Source organism: Chiloscyllium punctatum, chromosome 22 (genome assembly GCF_047496795.1).
Source record: "Chiloscyllium punctatum isolate Juve2018m chromosome 22, sChiPun1.3, whole genome shotgun sequence".
Lineage (NCBI taxonomy): Eukaryota > Metazoa > Chordata > Chondrichthyes > Orectolobiformes > Hemiscylliidae > Chiloscyllium > Chiloscyllium punctatum.
The window spans coordinates 4,390,473-4,407,163 of record NC_092760.1 but is presented as its reverse complement, the minus strand read 5'-3'; positions in this window follow the sequence as shown (position 1 = coordinate 4,407,163).

The following is a 16,691-nucleotide window of genomic DNA, read 5'->3' as shown; positions in this document are numbered from 1 at the left end:
TGTTTCAGCTCCTCTGTTTCAGCCCCTCTGTTTCTCGCCCTCATTCAGCCCCTCTGTTTCTCGCCCTCTGTTTCAGCGCCTCTGTTTCTCGCCCTCTGTTTCAGCCCATCTATTTCTCGCCCTCTGTTTCAGCCCCTCTGTTTCAGCCCCTCTGTTTCAGCCCCTCTGTTTCAGCCCCTCTGTTTCTCGCCCTCTGTTTCAGCCCCTCTGTTTCTCGCCCTCTGTTCAGCCCCTCTGTTTCTCGCCCTCTGTTGCAGCCCCTCTGTTTCAGCTCCTCTGTTTCAGCCCCTCTATTTCAGTCCCTCTGTTTCTCGCCCTCTGTTTCAGCCCATGTATTTCTCGCCCTCTGTTTCAGCCCATCTGTTTCAGACACTCTGTTTCTCGCCCTCTGTTTCAGCCCCTCTGTTTCTCGCCCTCTGTTTCAGCCCCTCTGTTTCTCGCCCTCTGTTTCAGCCCCTCTGTTTCAGCCCCTCTGTTTCAGCCCCTCTGTTTCTCGCCCTCTGTTTCAGCCGCTCTGTTTCAGCCCCTCTGTTTCAGTCCCTCTGTTTCTCGCCCTCTGTTTCTCTCCCTCTGTTTCAGCCCCTGTGTTTCTCGCCCTCTGTTTCATCCCCTCTGTTTCTCGCCCTCTGTTTCAGCCCCTCTGTTTCAGCCCCTCTGTTTCAGCCCCTCTGTTTCAGACCCTCTGTTTCTCGCCCTCTGTTTCAGCCCCTCTGTTTCTCGCCCTCTTTTTCAGCCCCTCTGTTTCTCGCCCTCTGTTTCAACCTCTCTGTTTCTCGCCCACTGTTTCAGCCTCTCTGTTTCTCGCCCTCTGTTTCAGCCCCTCTGTTTCAGCCCCTCTGTTTCTCGCCCTCTGTTTCAGCCCCTCTGTTTCTCGCCCTCTGTTTCAGCCCCTCTGTTTCAGCCCCTCTGTTTCAGTCCCTCTGTTTCTCGCCCTCTGTTTCTCTCCCTCTGTTTCAGACCCTCAGCTTCTCGCCCTCTGTTTCAGCCCCTCTGTTTCAGCCCCTCTGTTTCAGCCCCTCTGTTTCAGCCCCTCTGTTTCTCGCCCTCTGTTTCAGCCCCTCTGTTTCTCGCCCTCTGTTCAGCCCCTCTGTTTCTCGCCCTCTGTTTCAGCCCCTCTGTTTCAGCTCCTCTGTTTCAGCCCCTCTATTTCAACCCCTCTGTTTCTCGCCCTCTGTTTCAGCCCCTCTGTTTCTCGCCCTCTGTTTCAGCCCCTCTGTTTCTCGCCCTCTTTATCAGCCCCTCTGTTTCAGCCCGTCTGTTTCAGCCCCTCTGTTTCAGCCCCTCTGTTTCTCGCATTCTGTTTCTCGCCCTCAGTTTCAGCCCCTCTGTTTCTCGCCCTCTGTTTCAGCCCCTCTATTTCAGCCCCTCTGATTCAGCCCCTCTGATTCAGCCCCTCTGTTTCTCGCCCTCTGTTTCAGCCCCTCTGTTTCTCGCCCTCTGTTTCATCCCCTCTGTTTCTCGCCCTCTGTTTCAGCCCCTCTGTTTCAGACCCTCTGTTTCAGACCCTCTGTTTCTCGCCCTCTGTTTCTCGCCCTCTTTTTCAGCCCCTCTGTTTCTCGCCCTCTGTTTCAACCTCTCTGTTTCTCGCCCTCTGTTTCAGCCCCTCTGTTTCTCGCCCTCTGTTTCAGCCCCTCTGTTTCAGCCCCTCTGTTTCTCGCCCTCTGTTTCAGCCCGTCTGTTTCTCGCCCTCTGTTTCAGCCCCTCTGTTTCAGCCCCTCTGTTCCAGTCCCTCTGTTTCTCGCCCTCTGTTTCTCTCCCTCTGTTTCAGACCCTCAGCTTCTCGCCCTCTGTTTCAGCCCCTCTGTTTCAGCCACTCTGTTTCAGCCCCTCTGTTTCAGCCCCTTTGTTTCTTGCCCTCTGTTTCAGCCCCTCTGTTTCTCGCCCTCTGTTCAGCCCCTCTGTTTCTCGCCCTCTGTTTCAGCCTCTCTGTTTCTCACTCTCTGTTTCAGCCCCTCTGTTTCAGCTCCTCTGTTTCAGCCCCTCTATTTCAACCCCTCTGTTTCTCGCCCTCTGTTTCAGCCCCTCTGTTTCTGGCCCTCTGTTTCAGCCCCTCTGTTTCTCGCCCTCTGTTTCAGCCCCTCTGTTTCGCGCCCTCTGTTTCAGCCCCTCTGTTTCATCCCCTCTGTTTCTCGCCCTCTGTTTCAGCCCCTCTGTTTCGCGCCCTCTGTTTCAGCCCCTCTGTTTCAGCCCCTCTGTTTCAGTCCCTCTGTTTCTCGCCCTCGTTTCTCTCCCTCTGTTTCAGACCCAAAGCTTCTCGCCCTCTGTTTCAGCCCCTCTGTTTCAGCCCCTCTGTTTCAGCCCCTCTGTTTCAGCCCCTCTGTTTCTCGCCCTCTGTTTCAGCCCCTCTGTTTCTCGCCCTCTGTTTCAGCCCCTCTGTTTCTCGCCCTCTTTATCAGCCCCTCTGTTTCAGCCCATCTGTTTCAGCCCCTCTGTTTCAGCCCCTCTGTTTCTCGCATTCTGTTTCTCGCCCTCAGTTTCAGCCCCTCTGTTTCTCGCCCTCTGTTTCAGCCCCTCTATTTCAGCCCCTCTGATTCAGCCCCTCTGATTCAGCCCCTCTGTTTCTCGCCCTCTGATTCAGCCCCTCTGTTTCAGCTCCTCTGTTTCAGCCCCTCTGTTTCTCGCCCTCATTCAGCCCCTCTGTTTCTCGCCCTCTGTTTCAGCGCCTCTGTTTCTCGCCCTCTGTTTCAGCCCATCTATTTCTCGCCCTCTGTTTCAGCCCCTCTGTTTCAGCCCCTCTGTTTCAGCCCCTCTGTTTCTCGCCCTCTGTTTCAGCCGCTCTGTTTCAGCCCCTCTGTTTCAGTCCCTCTGTTTCTCGCCCTCTGTTTCTCTCCCTCTGTTTCAGCCCCTGTGTTTCTCGCCCTCTGTTTCATCCCCTCTGTTTCTCGCCCTCTGTTTCAGCCCCTCTGTTTCAGCCCCTCTGTTTCAGCCCCTCTGTTTCAGACCCTCTGTTTCTCGCCCTCTGTTTCAGCCCCTCTGTTTCTCGCCCTCTTTTTCAGCCCCTCTGTTTCTCGCCCTCTGTTTCAACCTCTCTGTTTCTCGCCCACTGTTTCAGCCTCTCTGTTTCTCGCCCTCTGTTTCAGCCCCTCTGTTTCAGCCCCTCTGTTTCTCGCCCTCTGTTTCAGCCCCTCTGTTTCTCGCCCTCTGTTTCAGCCCCTCTGTTTCAGCCCCTCTGTTTCAGTCCCTCTGTTTCTCGCCCTCTGTTTCTCTCCCTCTGTTTCAGACCCTCAGCTTCTCGCCCTCTGTTTCAGCCCCTCTGTTTCAGCCCCTCTGTTTCAGCCCCTCTGTTTCAGCCCCTCTGTTTCTCGCCCTCTGTTTCAGCCCCTCTGTTTCTCGCCCTCTGTTCAGCCCCTCTGTTTCTCGCCCTCTGTTTCAGCCCCTCTGTTTCAGCTCCTCTGTTTCAGCCCCTCTATTTCAACCCCTCTGTTTCTCGCCCTCTGTTTCAGCCCCTCTGTTTCTCGCCCTCTGTTTCAGCCCCTCTGTTTCTCGCCCTCTTTATCAGCCCCTCTGTTTCAGCCCGTCTGTTTCAGCCCCTCTGTTTCAGCCCCTCTGTTTCTCGCATTCTGTTTCTCGCCCTCAGTTTCAGCCCCTCTGTTTCTCGCCCTCTGTTTCAGCCCCTCTATTTCAGCCCCTCTGATTCAGCCCCTCTGATTCAGCCCCTCTGTTTCTCGCCCTCTGTTTCAGACCCTCTGTTTCTCGCCCTCTCTTTCAGCCCCTCTGTATCAGCTCCTCTGTTTCAGCCCCTCTGTTTCTCGCCCTCATTCAGCCCCTCTGTTTCTCGCCCTCTGTTTCAGCGCCTCTGATTCTCGCCCTCTGTTTCAGCCCATCTATTTCTCGCCCTCTGTTTCAGCCCCTCTGTTTCAGCCCCTCTGTTTCAGCCCCTCTGTTTCTCGCCCTCTGTTTCAGCCCCTCTGTTTCTCGCCCTCTGTTTCAGCCCCTCTGTTTCTCGCCCTCTGTTTCAGCCCCTCTGTTTCAGCCCCTCTGTTTCAGTCCCTCTGTTTCTCGCCCTCTGTTTCAGCCCATCTATTTCTCGCCCTCTGTTTCAGCCCATCTGTTTCAGACCCTCTGTTTCTCGCCCTCTGTTTCAGCCCCTCGGTTTCTCGCCCTCTGTTTCAGCCCCTCTGTTTCTCGCCCTCTGTTTCAGCCCCTCTGTTTCAGCCCCTCTGTTTCAGTCCCTCTGTTTCTCGCCCTCTGTTTCTCGCCCTCTGTTTCAGCCCCTCTGTTTCAGCCCCTCTGTTTCTCGCCCTCTGTTTCAGCCCCTCTGTTTCTCACACTCTTTATCAGCCCCTCTGTTTCAGCCCGTCTGTTTCAGCCCCTCTGTTTCAGCCCCTCTGTTTCTCGCATTCTGTTTCTCGCCCTCAGTTTCAGCCCCTCTGTTTCTCGCCCTCTGTTTCAGCCCCTCTATTTCAGCCCCTCTGATTCAGCCCCTCTGATTCGGCCCCTCTGTTTCTCGCCCTCTGATTCAGCGCCTCTGTTTCTCGCCCTCTGTTTCAGCCCATCTATTTCTCGCCCTCTGTTTCAGCCCCTCTGTTTCAGCCCCTCTGTTTCAGCCCCTCTGTTTCTCGCCCTCTGTTTCAGCCGCTCTGTTTCAGCCCCTCTGTTTCAGTCCCTCTGTTTCTCGCCCTCTGTTTCTCTCCCTCTGTTTCAGCCCCTGTGTTTCTCGCCCTCTGTTTCAGCCCCTCTGTTTCTCGCCCTCTGATTCAGCCCCTCTGTTTCAGCTCCTCTGTTTCAGCCCCTCTGTTTCTCGCCCTCATTCAGCCCCTCTGTTTCTCGCCCTCTGTTTCAGCGCCTCTGTTTCTCGCCCTCTGTTTCAGCCCATCTATTTCTCGCCCTCTGTTTCAGCCCCTCTGTTTCAGCCCCTCTGTTTCAGCCCCTCTGTTTCTCGCCCTCTGTTTCAGCCGCTCTGTTTCAGCCCCTCTGTTTCAGTCCCTCTGTTTCTCGCCCTCTGTTTCTCTCCCTCTGTTTCAGCCCCTGTGTTTCTCGCCCTCTGTTTCATCCCCTCTGTTTCTCGCCCTCTGTTTCAGCCCCTCTGTTTCAGCCCCTCTGTTTCAGCCCCTCTGTTTCAGACCCTCTGTTTCTCGCCCTCTGTTTCAGCCCCTCTGTTTCTCGCCCTCTTTTTCAGCCCCTCTGTTTCTCGCCCTCTGTTTCAACCTCTCTGTTTCTCGCCCACTGTTTCAGCCTCTCTGTTTCTCGCCCTCTGTTTCAGCCCCTCTGTTTCAGCCCCTCTGTTTCTCGCCCTCTGTTTCAGCCCCTCTGTTTCTCGCCCTCTGTTTCAGCCCCTCTGTTTCAGCCCCTCTGTTTCAGTCCCTCTGTTTCTCGCCCTCTGTTTCTCTCCCTCTGTTTCAGACCCTCAGCTTCTCGCCCTCTGTTTCAGCCCCTCTGTTTCAGCCCCTCTGTTTCAGCCCCTCTGTTTCAGCCCCTCTGTTTCTCGCCCTCTGTTTCAGCCCCTCTGTTTCTCGCCCTCTGTTCAGCCCCTCTGTTTCTCGCCCTCTGTTTCAGCCCCTCTGTTTCAGCTCCTCTGTTTCAGCCCCTCTATTTCAACCCCTCTGTTTCTCGCCCTCTGTTTCAGCCCCTCTGTTTCTCGCCCTCTGTTTCAGCCCCTCTGTTTCTCGCCCTCTTTATCAGCCCCTCTGTTTCAGCCCGTCTGTTTCAGCCCCTCTGTTTCAGCCCCTCTGTTTCTCGCATTCTGTTTCTCGCCCTCAGTTTCAGCCCCTCTGTTTCTCGCCCTCTGTTTCAGCCCCTCTATTTCAGCCCCTCTGATTCAGCCCCTCTGATTCAGCCCCTCTGTTTCTCGCCCTCTGTTTCAGACCCTCTGTTTCTCGCCCTCTCTTTCAGCCCCTCTGTATCAGCTCCTCTGTTTCAGCCCCTCTGTTTCTCGCCCTCATTCAGCCCCTCTGTTTCTCGCCCTCTGTTTCAGCGCCTCTGATTCTCGCCCTCTGTTTCAGCCCATCTATTTCTCGCCCTCTGTTTCAGCCCCTCTGTTTCAGCCCCTCTGTTTCAGCCCCTCTGTTTCTCGCCCTCTGTTTCAGCCCCTCTGTTTCTCGCCCTCTGTTTCAGCCCCTCTGTTTCTCGCCCTCTGTTTCAGCCCCTCTGTTTCAGCCCCTCTGTTTCAGTCCCTCTGTTTCTCGCCCTCTGTTTCAGCCCATCTATTTCTCGCCCTCTGTTTCAGCCCATCTGTTTCAGACCCTCTGTTTCTCGCCCTCTGTTTCAGCCCCTCGGTTTCTCGCCCTCTGTTTCAGCCCCTCTGTTTCTCGCCCTCTGTTTCAGCCCCTCTGTTTCAGCCCCTCTGTTTCAGTCCCTCTGTTTCTCGCCCTCTGTTTCTCGCCCTCTGTTTCAGCCCCTCTGTTTCAGCCCCTCTGTTTCTCGCCCTCTGTTTCAGCCCCTCTGTTTCTCACACTCTTTATCAGCCCCTCTGTTTCAGCCCGTCTGTTTCAGCCCCTCTGTTTCAGCCCCTCTGTTTCTCGCATTCTGTTTCTCGCCCTCAGTTTCAGCCCCTCTGTTTCTCGCCCTCTGTTTCAGCCCCTCTATTTCAGCCCCTCTGATTCAGCCCCTCTGATTCAGCCCCTCTGTTTCTCGCCCTCTGTTTCAGACCCTCTGTTTCTCGCCCTCTCTTTCAGCCCCTCTGTATCAGCTCCTCTGTTTCAGCCCCTCTGTTTCTCGCCCTCATTCAGCCCCTCTGTTTCTCGCCCTCTGTTTCAGCGCCTCTGATTCTCGCCCTCTGTTTCAGCCCATCTATTTCTCGCCCTCTGTTTCAGCCCCTCTGTTTCAGCCCCTCTGTTTCAGCCCCTCTGTTTCTCGCCCTCTGTTTCAGCCCCTCTGTTTCTCGCCCTCTGTTTCAGCCCCTCTGTTTCTCGCCCTCTGTTTCAGCCCCTCTGTTTCAGCCCCTCTGTTTCAGTCCCTCTGTTTCTCGCCCTCTGTTTCAGCCCATCTATTTCTCGCCCTCTGTTACAGCCCATCTGTTTCAGACCCTCTGTTTCTCGCCCTCTGTTTCAGCCCCTCGGTTTCTCGCCCTCTGTTTCAGCCCCTCTGTTTCTCGCCCTCTGTTTCAGCCCCTCTGTTTCAGCCCCTCTGTTTCAGTCCCTCTGTTTCTCGCCCTCTGTTTCTCGCCCTCTGTTTCAGCCCCTCTGTTTCAGCCCCTCTGTTTCTCGCCCTCTGTTTCAGCCCCTCTGTTTCTCACCCTCTGTTTCATCCCCTCTGTTTCTCGCCCTCTGTTTCAGCCCCTCTGTTTCAGCCCCTCTGTTTCAGACCCTCTGTTTCTCGCCCTCTGTTTCAGCCCCTCTGTTTCTCGCCCTCTTTTTCAGCCCCTCTGTTTCTCGCCCTCTGTTTCAACCTCTCTGTTTCTCGCCCTCTGTTTCAGCCCCTCTGTTTCTCGCCCTCTGTTTCAGCCCCTCTGTTTCAGCCCCTCTGTTTCTCGCCCTCTGTTTCAGCCCCTCTGTTTCTCGCCCTCTGTTTCAGCCCCTCTGTTTCAGCCCCTCTGTTTCAGTCCCTCTGTTTCTCGCCCTCTGTTTCTCTCCCTCTGTTTCAGACCCTCAGCTTCTCGCTTTCTGTTTCAGCCCCTCTGTTTCAGCCCCTCTGTTTCAGCCCCTCTGTTTCAGCCCCTCTGTTTCTCGCCCTCTGTTTCAGCCCCTCTGTTTCTCGCCCTCTGTTCAGCCCCTCTGTTTCTCGCCCTCTGTTTCAGCCTCTCTGTTTCTCGCTCTCTGTTTCAGCCCCTCTGTTTCAGCTCCTCTGTTTCAGCCCCTCTATTTCAACCCCTCTGTTTCTCGCCCTCTGTTTCAGCCCCTCTGTTTCTCGCCCTCTGTTTCAGCCCCTCTGTTTCAGCCACTCTGTTTCAGCCCCTCTGTTTCAGCCCCTCTGTTTCTCGCCCTCTGTTTCAGCCCCTCTGTTTCTCGCCCTCTGTTCAGCCCCTCTGTTTCTCGCCCTCTGTTTCAGCCTCTCTGTTTCTCGCTCTCTGTTTCAGCCCCTCTGTTTCAGCTCCTCTGTTTCAGCCCCTCTATTTCAACCCCTCTGTTTCTCGCCCTCTGTTTCAGCCCCTCTGTTTCACGCCCTCTGTTTCAGCCCCTCTGTTTCTCGCCCTCTGTTTCAGCCCCTCTGTTTCTCGCCCTCTGTTTCAGCCCCTCTGTTTCAGCCCCTCTGTTTCTCGCCCTCTGTTTCAGCCCCTCTGTTTCGCGCCCTCTGTTTCAGCCCCTCTGTTTCAGCCCCTCTGTTTCAGTCCCTCTGTTTCTCGCCCTCTGTTTCTCTCCCTCTGTTTCAGACCCAAAGCTTCTCGCCCTCTGTTTCAGCCCCTCTGTTTCAGCCCCTCTGTTTCAGCCCCTCTGTTTCTCGCCCTCTGTTTCAGCCCCTCTGTTTCTCGCCCTCTGTTCAGCCCCTCTGTTTCTCGCCCTCTGTTTCAGCCCCTCTGTTTCAGCTCCTCTGTTTCAGCCCCTCTATTTCAACCCCTCTGTTTCTCGCCCTCTGTTTCAGCCCCTCTGTTTCTCGCCCTCTGTTTCAGCCCCTCTGTTTCTCGCCCTCTTTATCAGCCCCTCTGTTTCAGCCCATCTGTTTCAGCCCCTCTGTTTCAGCCCCTCTGTTTCTCGCATTCTGTTTCTCGCCCTCAGTTTCAGCCCCTCTGTTTCTCGCCCTCTGTTTCAGCCCCTCTATTTCAGCCCCTCTGATTCAGCCCCTCTGATTCAGCCCCTCTGTTTCTCGCCCTCTGTTTCAGCCCCTCTGTTTCAGCTCCTCTGTTTCAGCCCCTCTGTTTCTCGCCCTCATTCAGCCCCTCTGTTTCTCGCCCTCTGTTTCAGCGCCTCTGTTTCTCGCCCTCTGTTTCAGCCCATCTATTTCTCGCCCTCTGTTTCAGCCCCTCTGTTTCAGCCCCTCTGTTTCAGCCCCTCTGATTCAGCCCCTCTGATTCAGCCCCTCTGTTTCTCGCCCTCTGTTCAGCCCCTCTGTTTCTCGCCCTCTGTTTCAGCCCCTCTGTTTCAGCTCCTCTGTTTCAGCCCCTCTATTTCAGTCCCTCTGTTTCTCGCCCTCTGTTTCAGCCCATCTATTTCTCGCCCTCTGTTTCAGCCCATCTCTTTCAGACACTCTGTTTCTCGCCCTCTGTTTCAGCCCCTCTGTTTCTCGCCCTCTGTTTCAGCCCCTCTGTTTCAGCCCCTCTGTTTCAGTCCCTCTGTTTCTCGCCCTCTGTTTCAGCCGCTCTGTTTCAGCCCCTCTGTTTCAGTCCCTCTGTTTCTCGCCCTCTGTTTCTCTCCCTCTGTTTCAGCCCCTGTGTTTCTCGCCCTCTGTTTCATCACCTCTGTTTCTCGCCCTCTGTTTCAGCCCCTCTGTTTCAGCCCCTCTGTTTCAGCCCCTCTGTTTCAGACCCTCTGTTTCTCGCCCTCTGTTTCAGCCCCTCTGTTTCTCGCCCTCTTTTTCAGCCCCTCTGTTTCTCGCCCTCTGTTTCAACCTCTCTGTTTCTCGCCCTCTGTTTCAGCCCCTCTGTTTCTCGTCCTCTGTTTCAGCCCCTCTGTTTCAGCCCCTCTGTTTCTCGCCCTCTGTTTCAGCCCCTCTGTTTCTCGCCCTCTGTTTCAGCCCCTCTGTTTCAGCCCCTCTGTTTCAGTCCCTCTGTTTCTCGCCCTCTGTTTCTCTCCCTCTGTTTCAGACCCTCAGCTTCTCGCGCTCTGTTTCAGCCCCTCTGTTTCAGCCACTCTGTTTCAGCCCCTCTGTTTCAGCCCCTCTGTTTCTCGCCCTCTGTTCAGCCCCTCTGTTTCTCGCCCTCTGTTTCAGCCCCTCTGTTTCTCGCTCTCTGTTTCAGCCCCTCTGTTTCAGCTCCTCTGTTTCAGCCCCTCTATTTCAACCCCTCTGTTTCTCGCCCTCTGTTTCAGCCCCTCTGTTTCTCGCCCTCTGTTTCAGCCCCTCTGTTTCTCGCCCTCTGTTTCAGCCCCTCTGTTTCAGCCCCTATGTTTCTCGCCCTCTGTTTCAGCCCCTCTGTTTCAGCCCCTCTGTTTCTCGCCCTCTGTTTCAGCCCCTCTGTTTCTCGCCCTCTGTTTCAGCCCCTCTGTTTCAGCCCCTCTGTTTCAGTCCCTCTGTTTCTCGCCCTCTGTTTCTCTCCCTCTGTTTCAGACCCTCAGCTTCTCGCCCTCTGTTTCAGCCCCTCTGTTTCAGCCACTCTGTTTCAGCCCCTCTGTTTCAGCCCCTCTGTTTCTCGCCCTCTGTTCAGCCCCTCTGTTTCTCGCCCTCTGTTTCAGCCTCTCTGTTTCTCGCTCTCTGTTTCAGCCCCTCTGTTTCAGCTCCTCTGTTTCAGCCCCTCTATTTCAACCCCTCTGTTTCTCGCCCTCTGTTTCAGCCCCTCTGTTTCTCGCCCTCTGTTTCAGCCCCTCTGTTTCTCGCCCTCTGTTTCAGCCCCTCTGTTTCTCGCCCTCTGTTTCAGCCCCTCTGTTTCAGCCCCTCTGTTTCTCGCCCTCTGTTTCAGCCCCTCTGTTTCGCGCCCTCTGTTTCAGCCCCTCTGTTTCAGCCCCTCTGTTTCAGTCCCTCTGTTTCTCGCCCTCTGTCTCTCTCCCTCTGTTTCAGACCCTCAGCTTCTCGCCCTCTGTTTCAGCCCCTCTGTTTCAGCCCCTCTGTTTCAGCCCCTCTGTTTCAGCCCCTCTGTTTCTCGCCCTCTGTTTCAGCCCCTCTGTTTCTCGCCCTCTGTTCAGCCCCTCTGTTTCTCGCCCTCTGTTTCAGCCCCTCTGTTTCAGCTCCTCTGTTTCAGCCCCTCTATTTCAACCCCTCTGTTTCTCGCCCTCTGTTTCAGCCCCTCTGTTTCTCGCCCTCTGTTTCAGCCCCTCTGTTTCTCGCCCTCTTTATCAGCCCCTCTGTTTCAGCCCATCTGTTTCAGCCCCTCTGTTTCAGCCCCTCTGTTTCTCGCATTCTGTTTCTCGCCCTCAGTTTCAGCCCCTCTGTTTCTCGCCCTCTGTTTCAGCCCCTCTATTTCAGCCCCTCTGATTCAGCCCCTCTGTTTCAGCCCCTCTGTTTCTCGCTCTCTGTTTCAGCCCCTCTGTTTCAGCTCCTCTATTTCAACCCCTCTGTTTCTCGCCCTCTGTTTCAGCCCCTCTGTTTCTCGCCCTCTGTTTCAGCCCCTCTGTTTCTCGCCCTCTGTTTCAGCCCATCTGTTTCTCGCCCTCTGTTTCAGCCCCTCTGTTTCAGCCCCTCTGTTTCTCGCCCTCTGTTTCAGCCCCTCTGTTTCAGCCCCTCTGTTTCTCGCCCTCTGTTTCAGCCCCTCTGTTTCTCGCCCTCTGTTTCAGCCCCTCTGTTTCAGCCCCTCGGTTTCAGTCCCTCTGTTTCTCGCCCTCTGTTTCTCTCCCTCTGTTTCAGACCCTCAGCTTCTCGCCCTCTGTTTCAGCCCCTCTGTTTCAGCCACTCTGTTTCAGCCCCTCTGTTTCAGCCCCTCTGTTTCTCGCCCTCTGTTCAGCCCCTCTGTTTCTCGCCCTCTGTTTCAGCCTCTCTGTTTCTCGCTCTCTGTTTCAGCCCCTCTGTTTCAGCTCCTCTGTTTCAGCCCCTCTATTTCAACCCCTCTGTTTCTCGCCCTCTGTTTCAGCCCCTCTGTTTCTCGCCCTCTGTTTCAGCCCCTCTGTTTCTCGCCCTCTGTTTCAGCCCCTCTGTTTCAGCCCCTCTGTTTCTCGCCCTCTGTTTCAGCCCCTCTGTTTCGCGCCCTCTGTTTCAGCCCCTCTGTTTCAGCCCCTCTGTTTCAGTCCCTCTGTTTCTCGCCCTCTGTTTCTCTCCCTCTGTTTCAGACCCTCAGCTTCTCGCCCTCTGTTTCAGCCCCTCTGTTTCAGCCCCTCTGTTTCAGCCCCTCTGTTTCAGCCCCTCTGTTTCTCGCCCTCTGTTTCAGCCCCTCTGTTTCTCGCCCTCTGTTCAGCCCCTCTGTTTCTCGCCCTCTGTTTCAGCCCCTCTGTTTCTCGCCCTCTTTATCAGCCCCTCTGTTTCAGCCCATCTGTTTCAGCCCCTCTGTTTCAGCCCCTCTGTTTCTCGCATTCTGTTTCTCGCCCTCAGTTTCAGCCCCTCTGTTTCTCGCCCTCTGTTTCAGCCCCTCTATTTCAGCCCCTCTGATTCAGCCCCTCTGTTTCAGTCCCTCTGTTTCTCGCCCTCTGTTTCTCTCCCTCTGTTTCAGACCCTCAGCTTCTCGCCCTCTGTTTCAGCCCCTCTGTTTCAGCCACTCTGTTTCAGCCCCTCTGTTTCAGCTCCTCTGTTTCTCGCCCTCTGTTTCAGCCCCTCTGTTTCTCGCCCTCTGTTCAGCCCCTCTGTTTCCTGCCCTCTGTTTCAGCCTCTCTGTTTCTCGCTCTCTGTTTCAGCCCCTCTATTTCAACCCCTCTGTTTCTCGCCCTCTGTTTCAGCCCCTCTGTTTCTCGCCCTCTGTTTCAGCCCCTCTGTTTCTCGCCCTCTGTTTCAGCCCCTCTGTTTCAGCCACTCTGTTTCAGTCCCTCTGTTTCTCGCCCTCTGTTTCTCTCCCTCTGTTTCAGACCCAAAGCTTCTCGCCCTCTGTTTCAGCCCCTCTGTTTCAGCCCCTCTGTTTCAGCCCCTCTGTTTCTCGCCCTCTGTTTCAGCCCCTCTGTTTCTCGCCCTCTGTTCAGCCCCTCTGTTTCTCGCCCTCTGTTTCAGCCCCTCTGTTTCAGCTCCTCTGTTTCAGCCCCTCTATTTCAACCCCTCTGTTTCTCGCCCTCTGTTTCAGCCCCTCTGTTTCTCGCCCTCTGTTTCAGCCCCTCTGTTTCTCGCCCTCTTTATCAGCCCCTCTGTTTCAGCCCATCTGTTTCAGCCCCTCTGTTTCAGCCCCTCTGTTTCTCGCGTTCTGTTTCTCGCCCTCAGTTTCAGCCCCTCTGTTTCTCGCCCTCTGTTTCAGCCCCTGTATTTCAGACCCTCTGATTCAGCCCCTCTGATTCAGCCCCTCTGTTTCTCGCCCTCTGTTTCAGCCCCTCTGTTTCAGCTCCTCTGTTTCAGCCCCTCTGTTTCTCGCCCTCATTCAGCCCCTCTGTTTCTCGCCCTCTGTTTCAGCGCCTCTGTTTCTCGCCCTCTGTTTCAGCCCATCTATTTCTCGCCCTCTGTTTCAGCCCCTCTGTTTCAGCCCCTCTGTTTCAGCCCCTCTGTTTCAGCCCCTCTGTTTCTCGCCCTCTGTTTCAGCCCCTCTGTTTCTCGGCCTCTGTTCAGCCCCTCTGTTTCTCGCCCTCTGTTTCAGCCCCTCTGTTTCAGCTCCTCTGTTTCAGCCCCTCTATTTCAGTCCCTCTGTTTCTCGCCCTCTGTTTCAGCCCATCTATTTCTCGCCCTCTGTTTCAGCCCATTTGTTTCAGACACTCTGTTTCTCGCCCTCTGTTTCAGCCCCTCTGTTTCTCGCCCTCTGTTTCAGCCCCTCTGTTTCTCACCCTCTGTTTCAGCCCCTCTGTTTCAGCCCCTCTGTTTCAGCCCCTCTGTTTCAGCCCCTCTGTTTCTCGCCCTCTGTTTCAGCCCCTCTGTTTCTCGCCCTCTGTTCAGCCCCTCTGTTTCTCGCCCTCTGTTTCAGCCCCTCTGTTTCAGCCCCTCTGTTTCAGCCCCTCTGTTTCTCGCCCTCTGTTTCAGCCCCTCTGTTTCTCGCCCTCTGTTTCAGCCCCTCTGTTTCTCACCCTCTGTTTCAGCCCCTCTGTTTCAGCCCCTCTGTTTCAGTCCCTCTGTTTCTCGCCCTCTGTTTCAGCCGCTCTGTTTCAGCCCCTCTGTTTCAGTCCCTCTGTTTCTCGCCCTCTGTTTCAGCCCATCTATTTCTCGCCCTCTGTTTCAGCCCATCTGTTTCAGACCCTCTGTTTCTCGCCCTCTGTTTCAGCCCCTCGGTTTCTCGCCCTCTGTTTCAGCCCCTCTGTTTCTCGCCCTCTGTTTCAGCCCCTCTGTTTCAGCCCCTCTGTTTCAGTCCCTCTTTTTCTCGCCCTCTGTTTCTCGCCCTCTGTTTCAGCCCCTCTGTTTCAGCCCCTCTGTTTCTCGCCCTCTGTTTCAGCCCCTCTGTTTCTCGCCCTCTGTTTCATCCCCTCTGTTTCTCGCCCTCTGTTTCAGCCCCTCTGTTTCAGCCCCTCTGTTTCAGACCCTCTGTTTCTCGCCCTCTGTTTCAGCCCCTCTGTTTCTCGCCCTCTTTTTCAGCCCCTCTGTTTCTCGCCCTCTGTTTCAACCTCTCTGTTTCTCGCCCTCTGTTTCAGCCCCTCTGTTTCTCGCCCTCTGTTTCAGCCCCTCTGTTTCAGCCCCTCTGTTTCTCGCCCTCTGTTTCAGCCCCTCTGTTTCTCGCCCTCTGTTTCAGCCCCTCTGTTTCAGCCCCTCTGTTTCAGTCCCTCTGTTTCTCGCCCTCTGTTTCTCTCCCTCTGTTTCAGACCCTCAGCTTCTCGCCCTCTGTTTCAGCCCCTCTGTTTCAGCCACTCTGTTTCAGCCCCTCTGTTTCAGCCCCTCTGTTTCTCGCCCTCTGTTCAGCCCCTCTGTTTCTCGCCCTCTGTTTCAGCCCCTCTGTTTCTCGCTCTCTGTTTCAGCCCCTCTGTTTCAGCTCCTCTGTTTCAGCCCCTCTATTTCAACCCCTCTGTTTCTCGCCCTCTGTTTCAGCCCCTCTGTTTCTCGCCCTCTGTTTCAGCCCCTCTGTTTCTCGCCCTCTGTTTCAGCCCCTCTGTTTCTCGCCCTCTGTTTCAGCCCCTCTGTTTCAGCCCCTCTGTTTCTCTCCCTCTGTTTCAGCCCCTCTGTTTCAGCCCCTCTGTTTCTCGCCCTCTGTTTCAGCCCCTCTGTTTCAGCCCCTCTGTTTCAGTCCCTCTGTTTCTCGCCCTCTGTTTCTCTCCCTCTGTTTCAGACCCTCAGCTTCTCGCCCTCTGTTTCAGCCCCTCTGTTTCAGCCACTCTGTTTCAGCCCCTCTGTTTCAGCCCCTCTGTTTCTCGCCCTCTGTTCAGCCCCTCTGTTTCTCGCCCTCTGTTTCAGCCTCTCTGTTTCTCGCTCTCTGTTTCAGCCCCTCTGTTTCAGCTCCTCTGTTTCAGCCCCTCTATTTCAACCCCTCTGTTTCTCGCCCTCTGTTTCAGCCCCTCTGTTTCTCGCCCTCTGTTTCAGCCCCTCTGTTTCTCGCCCTCTGTTTCAGCCCCTCTGTTTCTCGCCCTCTGTTTCAGCCCCTCTGTTTCAGCCCCTCTGTTTCTCGCCCTCTGTTTCAGCCCCTCTGTTTCGCGCCCTCTGTTTCAGCCCCTCTGTTTCAGCCCCTCTGTTTCAGTCCCTCTGTTTCTCGCCCTCTGTTTCTCTCCCTCTGTTTCAGACCCTCAGCTTCTCGCCCTCTGTTTCAGCCCCTCTGTTTCAGCCCCTCTGTTTCAGCCCCTCTGTTTCAGCCCCTCTGTTTCTCGCCCTCTGTTTCAGCCCCTCTGTTTCTCGCCCTCTGTTCAGCCCCTCTGTTTCTCGCCCTCTGTTTCAGCCCCTCTGTTTCAGCTCCTCTGTTTCAGCCCCTCTATTTCAACCCCTCTGTTTCTCGCCCTCTGTTTCAGCCCCTCTGTTTCTCGCCCTCTGTTTCAGCCCCTCTGTTTCTCGCCCTCTTTATCAGCCCCTCTGTTTCAGCCCATCTGTTTCAGCCCCTCTGTTTCAGCCCCTCTGTTTCTCGCATTCTGTTTCTCGCCCTCAGTTTCAGCCCCTCTGTTTCTCGCCCTCTGTTTCAGCCCCTCTATTTCAGCCCCTCTGATTCAGCCCCTCTGTTTCAGCCCCTCTGTTTCTCGCTCTCTGTTTCAGCCCCTCTGTTTCAGCTCCTCTGTTTCAGCCACTCTATTTCAACCCCTCTGTTTCTCGCCCTCTGTTTCAGCCCCTCTGTTTCTCGCCCTCTGTTTCAGCCTCTCTGTTTCTCGCCCTCTGTTTCAGCCCCTCTGTTTCTCGCCCACTGTTTCAGCCCCTCTGTTTCAGCCCCTCTGTTTCTCGCCCTCTGTTTCAGCCCCTCTGTTTCTCGCCCTCTGTTTCAGCCCCTCTGTTTCAGCCCCTCTGTTTCAGTCCCTCTGTTTCTCGCCCTCTGTTTCTCTCCCTCTGTTTCAGACCCTCAGCTTCTCGCCCTCTGTTTCAGCCCCTCTGTTTCAGCCACTCTGTTTCAGCCCCTCTGTTTCAGCCCCTCTGTTTCTCGCCCTCTGTTCAGCCCCTCTGTTTCTCGCCCTCTGTTTCAGCCTCTCTGTTTCTCGCTCTCTGTTTCAGCCCCTCTGTTTCAGCGCCTCTGTTTCAGCCCCTCTATTTCAACCCCTCTGTTTCTCGCCCTCTGTTTCAGCCCCTCTGTTTCTCGCCCTCTGTTTCAGCCCCTCTGTTTCTCGCCCTCTGTTTCAGCCCCTCTGTTTCTCGCCCTCTGTTTCAGCCCCTCTGTTTCAGCCCCTCTGTTTCTCGCCCTCTGTTTCAGCCCCTCTGTTTCGCGCCCTCTGTTTCAGCCCCTCTGTTTCAGCCCCTCTGTTTCAGTCCCTCTGTTTCTCGCCCTCTGTTTCTCTCCCTCTGTTTCAGACCCTCAGCTTCTCGCCCTCTGTTTCAGCCCCTCTGTTTCAGCCCCTCTGTTTCAGCCCCTCTGTTTCAGCCCCTCTGTTTCTCGCCCTCTGTTCAGCCCCTCTGTTTCTCGCCCTCTGTTTCAGCCCCTCTGTTTCTCGCCCTCTTTATCAGCCCCTCTGTTTCAGCCCATCTGTTTCAGCCCCTCTGTTTCAGCCCCTCTGTTTCTCGCATTCTGTTTCTCGCCCTCAGTTTCAGCCCCTCTGTTTCTCGCCCTCTGTTTCAGCCCCTCT